This window comes from Lycium barbarum, chromosome 10 (assembly GCF_019175385.1).
Source record: "Lycium barbarum isolate Lr01 chromosome 10, ASM1917538v2, whole genome shotgun sequence".
In the NCBI taxonomy this organism is placed as follows: Eukaryota; Viridiplantae; Streptophyta; class Magnoliopsida; order Solanales; family Solanaceae; genus Lycium; species Lycium barbarum.
The window spans coordinates 119,669,620-119,689,170 of NC_083346.1; the positions used below are offsets into that span (position 1 = coordinate 119,669,620).

General features: G+C 35.8%; 1 pseudogene; it reads left to right on the forward strand.

Moving 5' to 3' along the window:
- The first annotated feature begins 1,323 nt into the window (after positions 1-1,323).
- LOC132613410 (putative UPF0481 protein At3g02645) lies at positions 1,324-18,508 on the forward strand (annotated as a pseudogene).
- The last annotated feature ends 1,043 nt before the right edge of the window (positions 18,509-19,551 follow it).

Sequence of the window (19,551 nt, forward strand, 5' to 3'; positions counted from 1 at the left end):
TAACCATGAATTCTTGTTTCCATCATCGAATCATGTGTAACTAAACACTTAAATTCTGGGGTTGTGGCGTAGCCATGAATATTGATGTTTGACAAGTATTTCAATCTTAGTAGCTTGTTCGTATGCAATTGCTTCATTACTTCTGTGTTTATTTCTTGATTGTATGCGCAACATTTGAGCTCTATTTACTTATTGATATACATGATTGGGAAAGACGTTGTTAATTTGGAGAAGAAGTAATGAGATTGTGATCTGAATATCCCTAAAGTTGGGCTAGGATTTGTGACTAGGATAGGAATATACTTAGTTACCGCAATCAATTATATACCGTGCTCTTATTGCATTCTTGATAGGTCAATACTATAGGAATATAGGAGGAGAATTATCTTGAATCGGCGAGTAGTGGTTCGGGAGAATACTACGAGATGAATAATCCGGTTAATTAGCTATTGTGAACAAAGTTGCTAAGGTGTGATACTTGACTAACTAAATAGGATTGGTGAACCAACCACTACCCTAGAATACTTCAAAAATCTTGATAAAAGCAATTCTCAATTACGTGCTAAGAAAAATTTCTTGATACATTATTGGTCAATTACATTACAACATTTAGTTATAAAAGACCCAACACATTTATTTCTCACTTGCATAGATAGTAAGCAATAGTTTGTTTTCGTGAAATATTGGTCATAAGTCTCTGTGGGTTCGACATCCGATTTTATATAATCACTCTATTACTTGTACAACCACGTATACTTGCGTGTGCATTTGGACGCAACACTTGGCACCAGGTTGCGCCTACTCACTTAAAACAAAAGTAAATTCAGAGAAATTAGAATTAGGAATATGTGACAATGTTGAATCTCATTGTTCTAAAATTTAACTTTTTACAAGAAACGACCTTAAGGTAATTTGATTATTCATATATTAGGGAATGATCATATGTAAGCTAGGTCGTTCAACCGCGCGAAGTGCAGGTAAATTACCTAGTTCACAATAATAAAACCAAAAATGAAGAAAGATACTTATTGGAGGTAGCTTGAATAGTACGTGGTATTTTACATCGCTTTACCTGCAGCATTTAGATGTTCTGATATTATTAAAAAACACTTAAACTATCAATATATAGAAATTAGATTCAAAGGGAAAAGGTCTATACTCTGAACTAAATTATCTTTGCACCCCTCGAGAATGGGTGGATAAAACTTACTGCTTTGTCTTTCTTCTTTTTGTAAATAGTAGGTCCACATATATATCCATCATTTTTCTGAATCGAATTAGGGAAATAGTAGGTACTTTCAGGAGTCTAGTGCTCTTGATAAAATGGAAGCTGAGTTTCCTGCCCTGAAGGATATGAAGGCGCTAGCTGATTGGGATATTGCTCCAAGTAGATGAAAGCTAGAGAGACTTCAAGAGTAGATAATCAAGTGACTACTGCATAAACCTGCTCTTCATGTGAATTTGCTGGCTAGTAAGAAAGAGCATGTAAATACTTTTTGCTGTGTACTAAAACTCTCTCTGTTGAATGGCATACCTAAGTATAGCCCAGTTAGTCTAAACATGTGAAGTGAAACCATAAGTGTACTTCTCGATCGGGAGAATTACAAGAAGACTTCAAAGCTTGCAAAGTGATAGATACTTTGCTTACCAATCATAATAGATTTTTCAAAGAATGAGGAAAAGGTTTCCTATATTGGAAAGCCTTATTTGGTCACATAACATGCCACTCAACATGAATCTTATCATGGTACAGTATGGATGAAGATTCTCGCAATAACCAATCTGACAATGAAGCAACGGCAGTACCCAATAAGAGAAAAAGATCACCATCAAGAAGGATGTAAAGAACAACTATGAAGTCTTATAAAAAACAGAGAAGCAAATGAACCGGACTTCTGGCTTCATTAGGGTAGGCTAAAGGGCTGAGGGACACTCGTCTCATTCGAATTTAAACATTTGGTACGTAATAGTGAAGAGAAATGAAAGACATTAACATTATCAGTTTCAGAGAAGAAGAAAAGACAATATGAATGCATTAATGGTTGGAAAAATGATGGTCTGTATTGAAATATACATTCAACGCAACTCCTCAAGTTCTCACATTTAATTTTTTTAAGCTTTAAGCCAGTAACTATGGAAAACGTTCAGATTTTCGTGCATTGCACAATAGTAAATTCGTTAAATCCAACGCAACTATTAAATCAAAAGCAAAACTTTTAGATGATTTTAAGGAAATAACTTAGTGGTTAAGGGGTAAAACGGTCAATGAACTTCTAAAGGATATCTTCGTAATCTAGCTTTTGACTTAGGATCTTCCAACTTTTATAGTAGTATGATATGATATGATAGATGATTAAACTCTTCTCCTTCTCTTTCTTTGCAGTCTTAATATTACTTCAACAGTTTAAGACTGACAAACAAAAATATGTTCCAACCAACAGACGGCGGTTACCTAACAAGTAGCACCACTTCACTTGACAAAGTTAAAATAATGAAACTGCTCAAAATAATAAGATAACCCATACACATAAGGAATCACATACCCATATTTGTACAAAAAAATGCACAAGTTTACCCTTAGTTATAGTTTTTTTTTTTGAGTTAAGAGTCAAAAACACACTTCAAGTATGACTTTTTTTTTTTTAGTTTTCTACATGAACTATCAGGTGTGAGAGCTTCCTAGTTTAAAAACACACCTCAATTATCAGTTGTTCACTTTTCTTACCTGAACTATCATCAACTAGTTTGCAAAACACACCTTATTAAAAATGAATAACTTATAGTTGAGATGTGTTTTGCAAACTAGTTGGTGATAGTTTAGGTAGGAAAAGTGAACAACTGATAGTTGAGGTATGTCTTGCAACTAGTTGGTGATAGTTCAGGTAGTAAACTCTCATACCCGATAGTTCAGATAGGAAACTAAAAAAAAAGAAGGTGATAATCGAAGTGCATTTTTTACCGTTATCTCTATTTTTTTTATATTACCCTTACTAGTTACTATTCTGACCTTTATTATCCTGCTTGGCCTGGCCCGTCAATATTATCTCCCAATTTAAATCTACTCACCATTAAACCCTTCTCCCTGTCTTTCTTTTCAGTCCTGACCAGAGACTGAGGTAAAAAAGATGTTACAACCAACAGATAGCGGTTACATAAACGGCTACTACCACCACGATGCCACACAAACGTCTACCACCACCACGACGCTACCGGTGGCTATGACATCGTTAATAGAGTACTGAGGCACAACCATGGAAGGACACGTGGTGGCCGTAGAGGTGGTGGTTATGGTGGTAGGAACGGTGGTGGTGCTAGAGTTCCAATACGACACGAAGATGAAGGGGAGAGGGAAAAACCTGCACCGCCTTGTACGGATTTCGTTAGGCGTATTTCCACTTATATGCTCATATTGGCATTCAACAAGAGATGATTTGTGACGCCCCGAACAATGCCCTGGGCGCGACACGGCACTTGGTACCTGGTTACTTGTGACCGAGCTAACCACATGGCTGGTTGAATCAATATGGGACATGTACTGATGCGGAATATAATTTGAAACATGAATAGTCTGAATCATGAAAATACTATTTTAATCGTAAGTGAGGAAAAATAGTCTGAAACATAGTTGTGTAGCTCATAAGGTTAAACATAACTGAATACTGAACATGACACACAGACTAGTCTATGAAACCCCTGACATGAGTATGAAATACTGAACTGGTGTTGGGAAAAGGCCCTAACATACCTGACTGTCTAACATGACATAACTGCTAAAAGTAAAGACAACACGTCAAAGTAAATAGGACTCACCAACAGCTGATACGATGAAGTCCTAACGAGCAGACCCGTCATCCTGAATATCTATACCTGCATCGTGAAATGTACGCCCCGGGAAAAAGGGACGTAAGTACACTAGAATTGTACTTGTATGTAAAGCAACTGAAGGAAAGAACTGTAAGTGGGGTGCTCGGGGAATGGGCAACCCAAATCAATAACATATATACATAAGTAATCTAAAACTGAGACTGTAACTGTAAGCTGTAACTGAATAATGTAAATCTATTAAACTGTAACTGAAACCTAGTGTCACGACCCATTTAGCTTAAGCCGTGCGAGAACTTACCTTCCCACCTCGGTAAGCGAACCCTCATTCCAACAGTTACAGCGGGAACCCTCATACATATATAAACACCCCCAGGGTCTAGTCTGAAAGTAATACATAGGAAAGTCTTCAAGGTCAGTGGACGTCATGCTCACCCTGAAAACTCGAGAGAAAGTCGAAGTGTCGATCAGCCACGGGTCACAGAAGTGGATCCAACTTGGTACTCTGCATTCATTAAAGAATGCCGCAAGTGCAGGTCAGTACAAACAACAATATTGGTAGACATCATCAGCCGACTAAGCATAGTTAACGCAGTTCAGATAATAAAGCAGATAAGCAAATAAACCAACCAAGCATGAGACAATATAATCGTAATCGAGTATCCGTCATCGCCTATGTAAAGCAGCTAAACCCAAATATGTCAAGTCTGAATATATCCAAACCAATCCAATCATCAAACATCTCAACCAAGTCAGAATGCAATGCAGTACAATAATGGTATGAATGCAATGCAATGCATGCAAATGAGGTATACACATGTACTCCGGACGGAAATATCGACGCCTCGGTAGCACAACCCAGCGTGACTTGCGAAGTCTAAGTGTCACCCGTCTCAGATCTTTTCCCAACGGACAGACCGGACCCCGGATCTTTGCCCACCGGGGGAGTCTCATCGGCACCACCCTAGGGGACCCACGGAGTCCATGCACTAACAACGATTTTGGAATATCATCGGAATCGTCCATGCAACAACGATGCCGGAAGAGATTATCGGACATCGGTCATCTCACAATCACTCAATTAAAAGAGTCTATCAAATATCAGTTTCACACAATTAATGATTCTGGAATTGAACCTCGGACATCGGCCTTCTCACAATCACTCAAGTAAAAAAGTTTATCCAATATCAGTTTCACACAATCAATGATCTGAAAATAAACTTTGGACATCGTCCTTCTCACAATCACTCAAGTAAAAGAGTTTATCAAATATCAGTTTCACACAATCAATGATTCCATAATTGATCTTCGTACATCGGCCCTTTCATAATCACTCAAATAAAAGAGTTTATCAAAATATCAGTTGACTCGATCAACGATACCAGATCATCACCGGGTATCAGCCATGCATCATGAATATGTGAGAATGCGTGCAATGCGTATATGAATCATCAACAACCAAGTTCAATATCACAAGTACCAACAATGGGGTAAGACAACAATGTATCATACCACAATACCAACAGTGGTATGCCAACAATATATTAATATCACAAGTACCAACAGTGGGTATGCCAACAACATATCTAAGTACAAATACCAATAACGGGTAAGTCAATTCTATCTCAATCAGGACGATAACACATATTTCAATATCTACCGACTACTCATGACATCAAACCATCACAATGGAACAATCAAAGCACACATAACGGGGTGGCTAGTCCCAACACACAACAGGGACCAACCTAAGGCAATATCCAACCCGACTTCATACCCGAAGGTTCACATACTGTCTCTGACAGTATAATATAAATATGTGTTTCACTATACAAAGTCTCACCAAAGGTAAACCATAACCTACCTGAATTGCCGAACCGCAACACCAATAACTCACTCATTTGCCTTGCCCTTCCGTTGAACCTCAGAACCAAAATAGTCTAAGCATAATCGAATTCTATATTAGAAATCATGAAGAATGATAGTAATGTTGCTATGATTTCGATAAAGTCAATTCTAACCCTAGAAATTGGGAAAAACGGGCCCACAAGGGCAAAACGGGAAATGCGAGAGTAAAATACCAAACTAAGTACTAGGTAATCATAACCCAACCACTAATTGTTGATTTAGCTCAAGGATTAGCCTAATTTCTGATTTCAAGCAAAAGCCCCAAATTAGGTATAAACCCTAAGTCTTCAATTTCGAAATTCAACGCTAAAAGTGGAAGATATATGATTAATAAGCTTAGATTAGTCAATATCTAGCATAAACATCACCAATTTATCATTAATAACCCTAGGGCCAATGTTCTTCCAAAACCCTCTTTTAACTCCCATCACCATGAAGCTCAAATATCGAAATGGGACATAATGAGGTCTAAGGGCTTTTAACACTTTATTAATATCACTAACTGCCCGTCGCCCACTTTAGCGGTACTGCGACTACCCCAGGGTGCCGCTTCAGTGGTCACCTGATCGCTTCAGCTGTAATGACCAAAAGTCATTGACCGGTCCAGCAGTGCCGCTACCGCAGTGCTGGTGCCGCCCAAGCGGGCATCAGACACCAAAAAACTCCTAAAGTTTCACAACTCGATCCGATTTTTCGACAAGTTCCCGAGGCCATCTGCTTGCATATCAAACATATAGCCCCACATAAAAATGGGCTACGAACACGCCCGTGGCCTCAAAATTTTCAACGGATGTCTTGTTGACCGAGTCAACCCCCAATGCCTTAATCTCAAATTCCCAACTGAAGTCCCGAAATGCATCCAAATGCATTGGGAACCGAACAAAATACACATACAAGTTCTAAATGACCATCCGGACCTCTCGGAATCGACGAAATTCCGAAAAAGGTTCATTTGCCCAAAAGTCAACTTGGGGTCAACCATTTTCACTTTGAGCCTATTTTTCTCAAAAGTTGCCCAAATCGGGTCAGACGCCTTGGGAAACGTGTCAATGGTCCCCTCGGATCAAAGGTGAGCTAATCAATGCTCCAAAATGGGCGAAAACGTCAAAAATACTATAACGACCAAACGGGTCATTACACCTAGACATTACTATGATCTGCATGACCAAGCTGCAACATAAGTAATAGTATAACTGACAACATAAACCCAATACGTGAGCCCGTGGAGTCTAGTACAGGCCCGATCCATACCTTACCGGGGTATGAGACATGAACATGACATGAATGGATCCAATCAATAAACATGAAGGAATAATCTTAACTGGAGGAACGATCCTTATCCTACATTAGCATACGTAGTTTCAGGTGTTCAAATCTTCTCGATAAATCTATGGTACTCCCAAAATGTGAACATGAACATGGTTGGCTTAAAAGCCTATGAATTTCATATATATAAATATATGAAATATAAAATCCTTGGAGAACAAAATCCAAGGATTACAAACACGGGGAGCCCGTGTCTATGATGATACCTAAAATGATATAAAATGATACCTACTTTTGCCTTTTTGTCTATGATTACAAACGTAAAACCTCATTTGAGAGATATAAAATGATACATGCTTTTGCCTTTTTGTCTATGACGCCAAACTCCTGGTCCCTTATACTTTCTGGCTTCTTCTCCTTTCCTTCCAGTGCCACATCTCAGCCGTCCTGAATTAGGATAGCTTCCATCTTCAATTGCCACATCCCGAAGTTTGCATTTCAGTCAAATTTCTCAAGCTAAGTCTTTTTTTCAGTCATCTTTGGCTACTGAAATTAGCCTTGTTAGATCCGGTTCTAACACCAATTTGTTAGGAACAGGAATTCGGGTAATGGTAATGCAGAATTTAGCCAAACAATGTTATAATGACAATAACAAAGACAATAGTAAGTTGATAATAGCCGCAAGTAAAGAAAATAAATGAGGTACAAACTTAATGTAGTTCGATCAATGTGACCTACATCCACAAGCGGGAGGAATAATTTCACTATATCAGCAAGAGTACAATAGAAAGTACAAAATTAGAGTAAATACTCTAAATAACCCGAAAGTATCCCAAGAGAATAACCTCACAAGATCAATCCAAAAGAAGTTCACACAAGTGTTTTCCAACACCCAACTCTCTTACAAAATACTCTTAAAGGAGGAAAGAAGATAAGAGAAAGAGAAGCTCTTCAAATTGTTTTTTAGTGTGTCTTCCATTAGAAGCTCTTCTATTTATAGCAAGAAATCCTTGGTCTCCAAGCTTGTGATGTCATGCCTAATGTCATGAACAAATGTTTCCGCCACTAGTTTAAACTTGGCCTCCAAGGAAAATTTTCCACCAAGTAATTTGGCAAATAAGCTTATGCCTATATGGGGTGTACCCACTGTGCCAAAAGCAAAAGGCCACATTACAGCCAAGAATATAGAAAGAGGCCACATTACAGGCAAGAATATAGAAAGATTTCCAAAAGAATAGGACCCGTTTGGCCATGAGAATTATTCATTTTTTTTCCAACTATTTTTTTACTTTTTCACTTTATGGTGTTTGGTCATAAAAAAATTCAAATACAACTTGAAATTTAAAAAACAATCAAAACTTTGTTTTTCACTTTTTCCATTTTCTGTTTTGGATCCTTATTTTTGTTTTTTTGCTTTCAATTTTTACCCTAAAATTTTTTTATGTTGCTCAAATTTTTACCCAAAAAGTTCATACAACTTTTTCACTGGTTAGAGGCAACTTATGTTGCTCAGTTGTTCTCCACTCCACTAACATTGAACATCATGTACTAAAAAGCTCCTAAAATAAAAGAAGCAGGTAGAAATTTTGCAACAAAATCATATTTAGAGATGTTATATTTTTTTTATACACCAGTAAGTCTCCCAGTTGCAGCCTTTTGGTAGAAAGAAACCATCAATTTTGAGCACTCCTTAAGCACAAACACAATTCCAACTTTAAAAATTCCAATTTTTTTCGGTTTCTATGGCCAAACGCCTACTAACTCGTCTTCTTGCCAAAAACAAAAAAGTTGCACTACTATTTTGTAACCTCAACCTCATGACATCTAGCTCTGTGACATGAGCATATACGTTAGTTTGTGCAACTTTATTATTCACAAATACGTTAGTTTGTGCAACTTTATGATTCACAAATACGTTAGTTTGAAAATTTTCAAAATATTATATTATTTTTGTTAACTGCTTTAAATAATGCATTATTTAATTAACTTTTTTTATTGTTGGCAAGAAGAAGTTAGTCAGTCTTTTGGAAATCTTTCTATGTTCTTACCTGCAATGTGGCCTTTTGCTTTTGGCACAGTGGGTACGCGGTACGCCCCATATACGCATAAGCCTATTTGCCAAAAACAAAAAATAATGCACAAACCAGAATTTTTGTACTTAAATAATGCATTATTTAAAGCAATTAACAACAATAATATAATATTTTGAAAATTCTTAAACTAAAGTATTTGTGAATTATGTTTTATGTAATATTAAATTTAAAAAATGTAATGAATAAAAAATAATATAGAAGGAATAAATAAATGAAAAGCAACTGCAAATAAATAAAAGGAATATCTCTTTCTTTGCTTTATTCTTACTTTTTCCCTCTTCTTGCATGACTTAGGACCCGTTTGGCTACGAGAATTTTTTACTTTTTTTTATTTTTTTCATTTTATTTGAAAATTAATGTTTGGCTATGAAAATTTTAAATACGATTTGAAGTTATATTTGAAATTTGAAAAATATCTAAAACTCTGTTTTCACTTTTTTCATTTTGAGTATATTCAAAAATCAAATAATCTTTGCAAAAACTATAACCAAATACAACTTCTCCTTCAATTTCAACTCGAACTTCAACTTCAAAATTTTAAATAAATTAAAAAATATTTGGTTTTAATGGCCAAACGCCTACTTAAGTCCTAACATACATTTTCAGGCCTTGAAATTTAAAATAAAGAATGTGTTAGCAAAAAATACTGCACCCATCTTTTTGAAAATTTTCAAAATGCCTTGTCACTATTTCAAGAGACAGAAGATAGAAAAAGCATAGATGTTGCAAGAGGAGAGAGAAGTGAAGAAAGAGAAAAGACACTGGGAATGACTATGATTTGGGCCCACATAGAGTGAGGCACAAGGAAAGAGAAAATACCCTAAGAAGCCATTTGAAATCACGATTTGAAATCATGGTTTCAAATCATATTTGGACATGCAATTTGGATATCTTAAATTGTATATATTCTCTTATAGACATAAAAACTTCAGAAGTTGTGAAAACTATCAAAACATTCTCAATTCTTATACAATTTTATCAAATGAGCAAGTCATAGTTCATAACAAAATTAGTACGCTACTAAAAGGCCTTTCTAAAAATAAAACATCAATTGATCAAATTTTAGTTCGATAAAAATGAAAATTTAACGTGAATAGTAACGAAGTTGGTAGACATAAATAAAGGTTAGTGGATGTTAATGAGGTTGATAAATGATTGGTGAGAGTAATTGTTAAAAATATCTACCAACTTATGAGTGTTTTTTTACAAAATATAAATCTATGAGTCAAATTTTATATTTAAAATTATTGAAACCATAGATGAAATGCATGTCCAAATCATCTCATGATGTCCAAATGCCTACTAAGATTGCGGCGTCAAGAATCAACTTTTCTCACTTAACTCCTCTTTTTGCCCACTTTTAATTTCAAGGTATATTAGTTCAAGGGCAATAATTTTTTAACCTTACGTATTTTTGCCTGTGATAGTATTTAAATGGATTAGTAAGAAAATAATACTATCAAATAAGGTGGAATGGATAGAGTAATTAGAGTCCGCAACTTAAATGATCCAAAAAGTGAGTTTGAATAAATAAATAACGTCAAAAAAAGAAAAGTGACAAAAGTACCTTTTGTGCGCCCCACCAGCTTCCTTTCTCGATCGGTCCCCCCACCAATTTTTTTTTTATTTTAAAAAATTGCCATTAACAAGAAAAGGCCGAGGTCCCACCTTCAAAAAACGTCTTTTTCGTGTTATTTTTTAATCTGAAAGTCAATTTTCTTGGTATATTCAAGTCAAGGAACAAGTTTCGAAGCTTGGATTTCGGAATAAAGCAGCATAGAATTCGATTTCAAAAAATCAAAAACAACCTTTAATCTAGGTATTTTACTATGAATTTTCTATTACATTATTAAATATATTATTATCTTAAGCATAATTAATGTTTAATAGTTGCGGATTTCGAGAAAAAAATATTAGGCCCAAAAACAGCCCTCAATAGGGCTGTCCAGTGAGTTTTTTTTTTAATTTTTTTAATTTGTTAATTATTTGATTAGCTAATTGTTAATGATTTGTTAATCTTTAATTATTTGTTAATTGTTTGATTATTTGATAATGATATGTTAATCTTTAATTTTTTGTTAATGATTTGTTAATTGTTTGATTATAAAAAAAATATAATAATCTCCTAATAATATCTTTATTTGTTGATTTATTTATTTGTAAAATTGTTTAATCCATGTTAATTATTAATGTGCTAATTAGTATTATGGTGGCCTAGGTGGTGGCGGTGGGGCTAGAGGGGCTAGTGGCCGAGGTGGTGGCGGTGGAGGCCTCCATTTAGTAGATGAGCCTGACGAGCATGCTACCGTTCCCACACTAGCCCAGCAGCACCCGTCGACTTCGAAGCGCCCGTTGACAACTATATATACGCCGACGGAACTAATTTCAAAGCACTTAGAGTGGCCATCATTAGATGCATACCATGCGCAGCCGCCAGTTCGTCATCCATAGGGTGGCAAGGAGCTGCAGTACGACTACACATTCCTGGACTTTGACAGCTGGAGTCAAGATTTAAGTGTTTGAAATAATTATTTTAACAAATTAAAATACTTATACTAATTATTATATAATTTTCCATTTCTTAGGATCTAGCTCTCCCGCCATTTTTTTTGCCCGGATTGCCCTTCATTTGGGGTGGTCTTTAATTTTTGCCCTTCAAATTGGTGGTCTTTAATTTTTGCCCTTCAAATTGGTGGTCTTTAAGTTTTGCCCTTTGTCAAATACCCCGAGGTTGTGGATTTGAACCCCCGCTCAGTAAAAAAAAAATTGCAAAATTCTGCCTTAAGGCAGAGTTTTACCTTGCGAATCCAAACTCTACCTTGCAATTTTTTAAAAAATTTTTTGACTGAGCGGGGGTTTGAACCTGAAATCAAGGGATTTTTAACGAAGGGCAAAAGTTAAAGGCCACTAATTTGAGGGGCAAAAATTAAAGACCACCCCCAGTGAAGGGCAATCATGCAAATTGCCCCTTTGGCACCATCTACATCTCTGGCTCCGTGGCCCGCTCGAGAGACCGCTCAAGAGCCAGCTCAGGAGCCCTCTCATCATCCATCTCAGGAGCTCGTCGATACACAGTTTTGATTTTTTATAAAAAGATAATGTATTAATTAAATCTAAATTATAATTAGATTTTTAACTGTTTATATGTTATTTTAGGTTTACTTTAGAATAAATCTAAACTAAATTGTTTATATGTTATTTCAGGTTCATTTTTCTGCGCTTGTGGACCCATCTCCAGCTTTGGCACCATCTACATCTCCGGCTTCGGGGCCCGCTCAGGAGCCCGCGAGACCGCTAAAGAGCTAGCTCAGGAGCCCTCTCATCATCTTTCTCAGGAGCCCGTCGACACACAGGTTTGATTTTTTACAAAAAGATAATGTATTAATTAAATCTAAATTATAATTAGGTTTTTAATTGTTTATATGTTATTTCAGGTGTAGTTTAGAATAAATCTAAACTAAATTGTTTACATGTTATTTTCAGGTTCATTCTTTTGCGCCTGTGGTCCCGTCTCCAGCTCTGGTACCATTTCCTGATGTTGATGAGGTTCTGACCATACAAAACCCACTTGTGCCCCATAAGAAGCATATTATTGTCAAGGGCGCAAGGAAGGGAAGGAATGATGATCATGACATAGAGCATCCTATTATTAAGAGGAGAAAGGAGATGAGGATGATGGTGGGGGTGGTGGGGATCGTCTTAGGCCTAGGGTTACTCTAAAGGCTATCACATGTGGGACCTAAGGAAGAAGGGGGATGGAGATTGTGTATATGTAAATAAATTGTACATTTTATATTAATATTATATATTTTTTTGGTATTATTTTCTTAATGATAATTAGTTGTCAAAGTCTTTATTTTCGTTTATTAATAACTCGTGTGATGTCTTAAATTAATTATGAAAAAAATCTCGACATATACGAAATAAAGTAATGCTTTGACTAAATAATAAAACGCTTAAATCAAAACCTTATAAAATAATACACTTAAACCTAAAGAAAATAAGTTTCCAAACAAACAAGACTTACTTCGGGACACTTTACAACCCCTAAAATGACGATCCAAACGTTTAGGTATACTTAATGTATTGAGCCTACATTGTTCGCAAAAAAAAGATATTAGGTTCTATATAAAATATTGTTATTCTAGTTAAGTCCTATTGCGCACTAATTTAGTGCACAATAGGACTTAACGGTGCCCGTTACAGTTAAGTCCTATTGAGCACTAAATTAGTGCGCAAAAGGTACTTTTGTCATTTTTTTTTTTGACGTTATTTATATACACAAACCCACTTTTTGGGTCATTTAAGTTGCGGACTCGAGTAATCAACACCTTGTGCCAATTTAGAGTTTTAAACACACATCAATTAGTCTAAATTGATGTGTGGCTGCAAATTAACATTATATGGTTAAATTCTGGGATTGACCAAGTCAAACATTGGGTTGGGGTTGCGTGGGTGGTGGGGGTCTTCAGCATCTTTCTTCCTAATTATTTATCTCATTGCACTTATAACGTACTTCAGGAGAAGAGCAACAAGGAAAGAATAAAATATTACCAACCCAAATAGGTAACTTTAATTTCTGCATTTCTCATTCTATGCTATGCCATATATACAGTTTTCATCACAATAGAATTCTACAAATTGAATAAACTAGTTCATATTTTTTGTTGAACCAGTGGTATTACAGTTGCAACACAATTATCTAACAGCGAGAGATGCTTGATATTACCCCACTGCATGATCAAACTCCTCCAAATGAAGCTACAAAAGATGAGGTAACCCCACCTACCCCCCGTTTCTCCCTCCCTCTCTCTCTCTCTCTCTCTCACACACACACACACAGAGTTCTTAGCACAAAAAGTGGAGTTTTTGTGGCGATCCTAGTTGCGACAAATAGAAAATTGCATTACGGCGACATAATTAAGTTGCCACTACCAGAGATATTTGAGGTGACTCATGTTGCCACAAATAAAAGAAAATGCAAGTTGCCACCAAAGCATAACATTTAGCCGCGACTGGTCCTCTACACTTTTGTGAGTGAACTTTCGTGGCAAGCTAAATCTCTTTTTGTGGCGCAACTTATTCGTGGCAAGCTAAATCTCTTTTTGTGGCGCAAATTATTTGGATCACTACAAATGAGGTATCAATTACTTAATAAATTTTAATACAAAGTAGTGTTTTAAAAGGCAGTTCTAGTACTCGCCTCGGAGCTCGCCCCGGGGCGGGGCACTAGCAAAATGCCCCAGGGCTCACGTACGGAGCTTAATTCCTGCGAGGCTTACGCCCTAAGCGCCCGATTGTACGCCCTAAACACGCCTAACGCCCAACGCTCGGGGCTCGCCTAACAATTCTTACACAATTATATGTTAAATTCCTTAATTAAAACCGTTGACCCTCATAATTCTTTAACAAATGATTGATACTTAATAATTTTTCATTTACCGAAATAAGAAGATTGGGTTAACTCAAATAACAAGTCGTAGTATTGCATATTTACTATATGAGAACATCGTGAGGGTGAATATCACTTAATATTTCTTTTAAGAATACATAACCGAATTGTGAATTTTCACTTGTCGTTGGTCTTTTGTCCTATGTATCAAAATTATCATATTTTATTATTTCTCTATTTGAAAGTAATTTTATTTTGATTCATGAAGGAGTTACGTTTCAATTATAATACTGATAAAGTTGTTTATAGGGAGATACAATGAATAGAATGATAGTAATATTGTTTTAACAAATTGTGATTTTTCATTGTTTGAAAGTTAAGATGTTAGAATTGATTTGCATTTCATAATAGCTTTTATTTCATTGTATTGTTTATACTTGTAAGGTTATATATATATATATATACACACACACTTTTCTTTTCTTTTTTTATGTAATTTTACCTATTTAAAAATATTTATTATAATTATATTATTTTATGAAATACAAAAAATTAAATACCCATGGGGCTTACGCCCCGCCGAGGCATATGTAAAACACCTCGCCTTACGCCCCTGCCTTTTTAAACACTGATACAAAGATAATGCTAGAAAGTATAAAAGGCAATGGCGGGAATGTTAGTTTGATTGTCTTGTGAAAGTGGATAGATCCGCCTTTTCCATTCTTGAGCCCGACTATTTATAGGACATTGGTATCAAGGAGTCCAAGTCTTAGAGGAGTCTTTGTTGAATAGATGTCATTTAATAATTATTGAAAATATAATTAAGTAAATAAAGTGTGTTTTCTCTAATAGCTTAAGATTTTATATGAGATGGTCACATACTTCAATATGGTATCAGAGCAGGTAGAAGTTCTGGAATCGAATCTCACCGCCACCCATGATCAAAAAAGATATGTGCTTGGTCCATAAAGAAAAAAAAAAAAAAGAATCAGGCCTGCACGTGAGGAGGCATGTTGAGAATAAAATTAAATAAGTAAAATGTGCTCTCTAATAGCTTAAAATTTTAGATGAGATGATCATACACTTCAATAATTATCTCATATACGGTTGAGGAGTTTGTGGGACTCCCAACATTATTCCCTGAGACTTTATCACGGGCTACATGGGCAGAGTTGCGGGGTGGACATGCGAAGGTCGTCATGGCCCACATTGCGGAAGGTCATTTGCACTGAAGTTCTAGTGATAGGAAGTAGGGAAATTCTGCGAATTGCCCTTCTTTTGGGGTGGCCTTTAGATTTTGCCCCTCATATTTGTGGTCTTTAAATTTTTCCCTTCGGCTAAAACCCATGGATTCCGATTTCGAACCCCACTCAGTCAAAAATTTTAAAAAAATCGCAAGACAGAGTTTGAATTTCGCTACGCACCCACAGACAGACTTTTAGTTATGTTTAACTAAAAGTTTGCTGGAGGGGGAAGACTTTGCGTTGAAGCATATATATTATTATTATTTTTACTTTTCAAGGTAAATTTTTAGTTATGCCTTAACTAAAAGTGTGCCCTATAAGACATAACTAAAAGTATGTCCCATAAGGCGGAACTTTTCCTTAAGACATAACTAAAAGTTTGTCTGATAAGCAAAGTCTATACCTTAAGGAAAAGGGGCATACTTTTGGTTATGCCTTAATAAAAGTTTGTCTTATAAGGCATAACTAAACTATGCCTTAAGGAAAAGTTCTGCCTTATGAGACAAATTTTTAGTTATGCCGGATCCGGCATACACGCCCCCAGCCCTGCCTTGCGAATTTTTTTTTTTTATTTTATGTCCGAGCGGGGGTTCGAACCTAGAACCTCACGTCTTCGCCCACCTTTCCAAGCGAAGGGTAAAACTTAAAAGACCACAAATATGAGGGGAAAAATTTAAAGACCACCAAAATGAGGGGCAAAATTTAAAGACCACTCCAAAAGAAGGGCAATCCGAACAAAACAATGTAGGGAGTACGGGGATAGTCATGTAGAGCCCATTTGAATGGGGTTATGGCTTTTTTGACTCATAAGCCAAAAGTCATAAGTTAAAAATTCTAGCTTATGGCTTTTGGCTTATTTTTGTCATTTTGACTTAAAAACAAATGCTTAAAATTATTTTTTTATTTTACCTAAACACTACAAAAGTGCTTAAAAGCACTTAAAATAAGCCAATCCAAAAAGGCTTCTAATCGTGGAGTTTGGCCATATGGAGATCAACTATAGAAGTTTTTGCATGTATGGCATTTCATATGAATCGGTCCTTAATTTTGGGAATGTTAGTTTTCTTTTTTGTCTAAAAAGGAAACCTGTAATGTGTTTTGAAAGATATGTGGCCCCTTAAAGATATGTTACTACGCTCTGTTTCTGTGTTTCACATTTTATTACAATATTTTTGAGGAAAATGTTCAATGTTAGCATTTAGTTTTCTCTAATAATCTTCCCGTGACAATTTTATGTTTAAAAAACACAAAGAGAAAAACCATCACCATTTACCACTAATTACAGATACAAGAAGGTTGGAAAGGGGATCGTCCAATCAAGATATGCGCAACAGATGGTCAAGTTAGATTAGGGGTACAAGCAAATAAATCGACAGAAAAAACCTTAGAAGAAAGATTTAAGGATTTGAATAAATCGTCAACCAAATCTTGTACTATATTCAAAGCAAATGTGGTACTACATGAATCAAATCCAGATGCTTATAAGCCAAAATTGATCTCTATTGGTCCTTACCATAAAAATAATCCACAACTTCGCTCAATGGAGAACTATAAACTGCGTTACTTACAACGGTTTCTCCGGAGGAAATTGGGGATTGATGTGGAGAGTTGCATTAGGGAAATGGAAAAACTGAAGGATGAAGCACTAAAGTGTTATGATGATATAGGGGACCTTGACCCTCATATTGTTGGCAACTTTTCGGAAATGCTATTGCTTGATGGCTGTTTTATAGTTGAGTATATGCGAGAGGTTTTTCAGATTAAGAGAGAAGCAGAAGACAAGATTGTCAATGCGGAATGGATGGTAAGCCTAATAGACCGAGACCTGCTCCTGCTAGAAAACCAACTTCCTTTCTTTGTCCTCACCAAGCTTCATGACATGACCAAGCTGGATCCTGAAGAATCATTGTTGAAAATGGTTAAATATAACTTTTGTGGTAGTTTACCGAGGGTGACTCCTAAATTCTTAAGTCAAAACTATTTGTAATGTCAAAGGCATCAAACATTTACTTCAAGTCGTACACCTGTGTAGCTTCTCATCAACTAGCCGCCGGAGATCTCATTTAGTAACATTTGAGTCCGAATGGACGCTAAAAGCGAAGGATTCCGAAATATGGCACGATCTAATGAGAAGTGCAACAGAGCTTGCTCAAGCTGGTGTCAAGTTCTCCAAAGTTGGTCATATTTATAGAATGTTGGACAAAGACAACATGGGTGATAGTACGAGTTTATTTGATATCGAGTTTGATGAAATCGATGGATTGATGAAAATCCCTTGCTTCGAAGTCGTTACTGGAACAGAGACTATCCTGAGAAATCTTGTTGCTTATGAGCAACATTCTTCTGATGTATATCATAAATATTTCACAGATTATGTAGTTCTTATGGATCGGCTTATCAACTCAGAAAAAGATGTGAAATTGCTTCGCTTGAAGGGAATCATCAGAAACCGGATCGGGGACGACAATGAGGTGGCTATTATCTTTAACAAACTTGGAGGAGTCATCCCTTCAACTCAGTTCTATTACAAAGAAACATGCAAAAAGGTGGTTGAGCATTGTAATCAAAGATGCAATAGATGGATGGCAAATTTGAGGCACAATTACTTTAATTGTCCTTGGGTGGGACTTTCAACTGCAGCAGCCGCCTGTCTCCTCGTCCTCACAGTTATCCAAACAGTTCTAACTTTCATAAGTACTCTTTAAGTAGTTGGTGTAATCATATACTTTGGTCTATTTATTTTGTATTAAAGGCACCACAATGGAGTTTCCTCACTGTTCCATTCATGTAATTGTGTGTCGATTGAAGGGGTATCCAAGTTTAGGGAATATGGTTTATTGATATGATTGTGCCAGAAGGCGAGATTTACGTTCCATCTAATTAACCATAATTTTCTATTTTACCTGTGATAGATTTAGCACTCACATGACACAAAAGAGGGTGATCGCACTACAACAAATTTGACTACCAATGACGATTTATTTTGTCACCTAAAAGTGATTTTTTGTCACAAAAAACTTTTCTTGACGAATTTTTTTTCGTCAATCGATCGTCCCTAATGGTGGGTCGCAAAAAGTATTCAAAGACAACTTAGCGTTTCGTCACTAAATCTAGTTATATTAACTACGACATTATTTTTCGTCCCTAAATGCATAGTATTTATGACGAACTTGTTTGTCTAGAAAAGCATAAAAAAATTGCAGCTGATAGTGTATTTTCGTCAGAAAAAAGGTTACTAATGCCGATGAAATTAGCTTGTCACTAAATATTTAGTTTAATTAGTGACGACGTCAATCATCCCCGAAGTTATATGCATTTCGTAGTTGAACAACCGTAATTTCATCACTAAAGGTTGCCTTTTATATATAAAAAAATAATTCGTCCCTAAATGTATAAATTAGTGACAACTTTGCTTTTATTCAAAAGGTTTATAATTTTGTAGGTAAAACTATCATGTCGTCACTAAAGATATTGCTTTTACTGACAAAATAAAATTGTCACAATTAATTACAATTACAATTCTCATAAAATAGGAGGTGATTCTGACTTCTGAGAAATAGAATTATACAAGATTTCATTGCTAAAAAGTTAAACGTAAAGTATACTTTAAAAAAAAAAACAAAAAAAAAGTATACAAAGTATATATTATGATAAATTTTCTTTGTATAGATGCATAACCCAAAAAATAACATAAAATGTCTCCAAACTATTCCTTTGTCTTCAAGCTTCTAGTTGGCAGACTTCATTTCCCGTTGTTGAAGAACTTATCCTTCACAAGTAGCAAAGGACCAAAAGATAGAAAGAAATTAGGAAATTTGATAGTAAT